The following is a 6,000-nucleotide window of genomic DNA, read 5'->3' as shown; positions in this document are numbered from 1 at the left end:
CCGAGTGCCCTCCACCTTAAATAACGAGTGTAGATTCTATGATAGGAGTGAGTTCACACATCTTGTGAAATGAGTGCATACACGAGTTGAGTGCTTCAGTGAGTACGCCCTATAGATTGAGATGCACCTACCTTGACAGTAAAAGTTACTAGGAGATGCCTTATACTATAGTTCTATGCAATTAAACCAAGTGGTTGGCAAATCTTTGTGTTCCAAGTCTTCTACTGTCCTGATTTGGAATGCAGTACATTCATATGTGTTTGGGGTATAGGTTGACAACTCTTTAATCATGATTATGTTGTCGGGATAAATAACTTGAGGCATTCTTTCTTTTTATTTCTATGTTTGCATTTCTTCATTTGCATTTGCATTCATCTCTTCCAAGGTTAATTTTTATTTTGTTTTCTTGAGGACAAGAAAAGGTTCAAGCTTGGGGAGATTTGTTAGGTGCATAAATTGCACCTTTTCATAAGCTAATTTCATGTTTATTTATAGCATTGCATTGCATTTTTAGTGTAATATTCATTCATTTTTCATTAAAGGACATTATCGAGGATCTATCGATATTTCACCATTTTTTGTGGATGTTTCAGGGTGATTTGAAGATTGGAGCATGCTTAGGATGGTCAAGGGAAGCTCTCGGTGAAATTTCGGAACTTTCGGAGCTAAATTGAAGAAATGAAGAAAATCAGGAATTGACTTTTATGAACTGCATTACACGGCCTGCGCTTTGGCAAGGCATATGTTACGCGGCCGCGCTTTGGAAGTATTTCAGCACATCAGAGTCATTACACGGCCGTGTAATGGCAAGGCATACGTTACACGGGCCGTGTAACGTGATCTGATCAAAATTTGAATTCTTAACTTCCGATTTATCATGTTCTTCTGGCATGTTAAAACATAACTTCGACTTGGAACTGTAGGGGGGCGATTTTGGTGTATCATATCATCATCTAGCATCTTGGAAACACATTATTTTACATTTTGTAAGTTAATTTGAAGATCAAACTAGTTGAATTTGTAGTTTCACTTAGACATGTGTGGTTGATTTCTAAATCATTTCTGATTCTGGATTCCTAAGTGTTTGTTGTTAAGTTGTAATTTGCATTTGATTTTATGTTTATCATCTAGTAATCTTTGATTTGATCTTAATTATATGTTTGATTGGTCCTCTTTTCACTTGATCAATGAATTAGGATTCTTATCAATCTAGTTAATCAAATTATGAAATTCGTATATGTTTTATGATTTGATGTTAGTAACATGCACTTAATTGGTTGTAATTAGATCAAAAATTAGTGTAATCAAAGATTAGATGTTCATATTCCCGAACTTATGAGGAATGTTGGATATTGTTGGTAATTGTTGCAAGATCTTAATGTCATTTAATGATTTGATGCAAGAGCTTGTTTGAATTGAATCAATTAAATGAAGTTTTATTTAAAGAACATGTTTTGAATAAAACACTTTTGTCAACTTGGGTATTAGAGCTTGTTAATATCTAAATTACCAACCTAGATTGAACATGAATCACCGTCATATTACATCCTACAACATAATGCATGTATAGGAATCCGAATCGGAAATGTATTTCTTTTATTGATTTTTAGTATTAATCTTGTTTACTTATGAAGTTTAATTCTAGTTCAAACATAACCCCACCCCCACTTTAATATTATTTGTATGATGTGTGAGAATATGGCTAAATAAGAAGTCTCGTATTCCTGTGGATCGACCCTGCTTATTCTATATTATCTTTAGTGTAAGAAGTAGCAGTGATTTGAGTTTTATTGTTATTATTTTATCCCATTATTTGTTGGTTTGACAGCCAAACAGCCTTCTGTGTTTTTTCAATAAGGCATGAAAGAACGTAAGTTCTCATCCCCCTCCACAGCCCAAGTAGATTTAACCTTTTAAGCTACATCCAGAGATCTGACTTTTTCTAAATTCGTCAAGTCTCCAAAAATTCCTCTTCTTTCACGAATAAGGCCATCACTAGATTGACCATCATCAATATGGTTGTCAATCTCTACCAATCGGCCCAACAACTAAGATGAAGATAGTTGCGCAGCCGACTTAGTCTCCGCATTCCAAGACCATATCCTAGCTTTAATAAATTTAAGCTTTTTTTGAAAACAAAAAACTTACTCCAAGCCGGATTACTAACAAAATCAGTCACATCTCTTTTAACCACATCATCAAAACCCTCCAAAGAAAGCCAAGAATTGAAGAATTTACAAGGAGAAGGCCCAAAGTCAACCGTATTCGAATGAAGCAAAATAGGGCAATGATCCGACCATTTCCTATCCAACACCGAGACCTGAAGATGATCAAAACAATCAGAAACCGCATCTGAGACCAAGAACCGATCGAGCTTGCTAAGTTTAGCACCTACGACATTAACTCTAGTAAACCGCTTTCCAACCATAGGCACATCAGTAAGACTGGCATCTTCAATGAACTCATTAAAATACTGGGCAGAAATAGAGAAAAAAACAGAACCGAACCTTTTACCCGCCTCCCTGACAACATTGAAATCACCAAAAAAGACATAGTTTCCCCCATTCTTTCTCATGAAAACCGTGATATACCCCTAAATATGTTGCTTTCCCACTAAATCTTGAGGAGCATAAATATTAACCATAAAATAGTTAATATTAAACGGAATCCACAAGCCTCCCACAATAACCACATTACTAGTACAAGTAACACTACTTTTAGTAAACACATTCGGGTCCCACACAGAAAGAATACCACCCGATCGACCCCGAGCACTACTACTAGCAAAATCGAATCTATAATTATCCCACATACTTTGGATCTTGAAAAGATCAACTTCCGTCATTCTCTTTTCTTGCAAACCCAAAAAAGAAACTCCAAACTGCAAACAAAGCACCTTAACCCAACTTCTTTTTAAAAAAGAACGGGTACCGCATATATTGAAAGAAACGCACTTCATTGATCCACCTGTACCACACCAATACTAGATAAAATCTTTTTAACCCGTTACTTGTTAGACTCCATATCATACCCAAGAAGGCCTCCAATTTCAAAATATTGCTTCAACACATCTTCTATATCATCAACTACTACCGAAACTTTCTTTTTAAGAATCTTAGAAGATCCGTGAGAAGTATAAGATTGATCTCGTCTATAACCGGGAGGTTGTGATGGTGATTCGGATGCCCCCCCCCCCCCTCACATTAGCCACCAAATGGGGAGAATCACCCTACAGCTCACACTCAACCACCGTAACCGGAGAAGGCACAACCAGATTACTTTCGTTTTCGGCGACACCTCTCGTGACAGCAAGATTTGGTAGAGAAAGCCTCCATTACCTTTTCTTTTATTATTATTTTGAAAAAAGCTTCCTTTTCTATCAACAAACCCAGCTCCTCTAACACCGTTAATAGGTGTATTATCCATGCTAAAAGAATTTTCTTGCCCCTCATCAACCCTATCACCATTCTCCACATCAATAATATCATTCACATCATCATCAAAATAGGCATCCTCTTCCTCTCCCCCTGACAGGTCCAGAATATCCGACCCTATTTCTCCCTCCACCATAATATTCGGTTCCCAATTTGAGATTTCACGCACAACCACCCCATATTCAACGCCTTGAGCAACCACTTTAATCATATCATGAATCAAAGAAGGTTTACCGGTCTTAATACATACACGTTTAACCGCCAAAGGAGCGTCCCTATCCTCCTCAATAAAACAAACATCACCCCACATAGAAGCTAACTTTTTAACCGCAACATCATTCCAAGCACAACATGGTAAACCCACCAACTCTAACCAAATAGCACGCTCTTTAACAAAAAAAAACCATTAACAATCGGTCTAAAAACTGAGAAATAAGCCTTAATCGCCTCAGATTTCTTAAACCGTGTACAAGCAACCTCCGATACAAAAGAAATATAGACCCAATCACTGGCAACATACTTAATTACAATTTCCGGAAAACCTTCTTCTTTCAAGAGAATACACAACTTTGGAATCAATCTAATGTCTCGTAGCTTGCCAAAAACAGATGCTTTCAATGACAATGGATTATCAATCTCCTTTCCCTGTAAAATACACATAGGAACCGAGCCTTTATTGGTTTTCACAGCCCCCTGACCCTTTAGTACATTTGCATAAGAACTAGTCTGTGCGTCAGCATGCACATTCGACTTAATCACCTGCTCAACAGAATTATGAGAAGCAACCTGCCCCTTTTTATTCAAGACTCCCTTATTACTAGCATCTCGACTAAACCGAGCCACAGAAGCAAGCAAATGGTGATCCCATCCAAATCTCTCTAAGTTTTCGTTCCAACAATAGATCATCTTTAACTTTAAGAAAACGAACAAAGGCGAATCTCTCACCAAGTTTTGATAATTTCCGAGCAACATAAACATCAGCCACCTTTCCAACCTTATAACAGACCTCCCATAACGACTTGACATTTACGTCTGGAGGAAAATTGGTCACAAAGAATGGCGTAGAAACACTATCAATCATTCTCTGATTCATTGGAGTTGGGTGCGACTCATAACCCTGTTCGTTACCGACCATCAAGAACAGCAAGAAAATCAAAAGAAGATGACGGCGTTTGATCCCGCCGGAGACGACGACGAAAGCGTCCGAGATCGCCGGAGACGCAAAGATTTTGTATCTGTTAGATTTATAATTGTTAATATCATATACTTAACACATAAATTTGATGAATGTGAGATTTCTAATCAATTATCTAAATAAAATATAAAATTTCTCTAAAAAGTTATGAACAGTTAATCTAGAACTTGAAGAATAGCAAATGAAAATCTCAAAAATTATGAAAAAATTGATTATAAACAAGGTTGTGAAAATTCGATAAAATTTTGGATTTAGTGATGAGTGTTTGATTGTTGAGTGTTGTTTAATGTTGATGAAGATTCGATTGATCAAGTTTCAATTATTCAAGAGCATAAGATGATGCAGAGATTGATAAATTTAGAAGATTTCGAAGGATTTTACTTTTGATCAACAAATTTGAACTTGCATGAAGGCGATTTGTATTTTTTATACAAAAATCAATGATTTTGGATGAAGAGTTGATGATTTTTTATGAAGAAGTTTAAGTTTTTATGAAGAATCAATGATTTGGATGAACCAATCAAAAAACATTGATTTAGGAATGTATCAATCAAAGATTTGGTTATTTTTATTTAACCAATAACTGTAATTACTTATTTGCCATTTTTTATTTGTTTAATCCATTTATTTTCAGCCTTTACAGTTTAAAAGATGAGTAGCTACGTTCGTTATGGCATATATATATATATATATATATATATATATATATATATATATATATATATATATATATATATATATATATATATATATATATAGAGAGAGAGAGAGGAGGGTTCAATTGAGAAAAAAAAAAGGTTGAGAATGGGGGAATCATTCTCAGCCACACATTTATTTTGCCGCAAAACACTTAGGCGTACTGTCGGAAATGGATAACGGATAAACATGTGTTTTCCAACCAAACATGTTTCCTTAAACTATGTTAATCATTACCTTAATATACACAAAAACATATTTTTTTCGTTTTTTTTATTTTTAGAAAGTCATTATTATCGAAAAATTATTTTAAATATATCAAAATTCATAATTTTTTATTCTCTATAGATAGACATCCATATTGAAATACTTTTAAGATAAAATAAAAAATTTATTTTTTTTAGAGTTTCAGCTCGTTATTCATAAGTGAATAAAAAAATCTATTAGATTTTTATTACAGTATATTCGTTATTCACTTATGAATAAAATGTATGCGTAACTTTTTTTTATAGTTTAAGTACCGTTCATATATGAATATGACACGCAATAAAGTTTTCTTACTTAAAATATATTTTTTACATCATCTTTCATCATATATTATATTTATATATGAATAAAACGTGTATTAGTTGTCGTCATATTTTATATTCATATATGAATAAAACATTTATCAGA

The sequence above is a fragment of the Lactuca virosa genome, chromosome 3 (genome assembly GCF_052849685.1).
Source record: "Lactuca virosa cultivar CGN04683 chromosome 3, Lactuca_virosa_CGN04683_v6, whole genome shotgun sequence".
Taxonomy (NCBI): Eukaryota; Viridiplantae; Streptophyta; class Magnoliopsida; order Asterales; family Asteraceae; genus Lactuca; species Lactuca virosa.
This window is presented reverse-complemented; position numbering follows the sequence as displayed.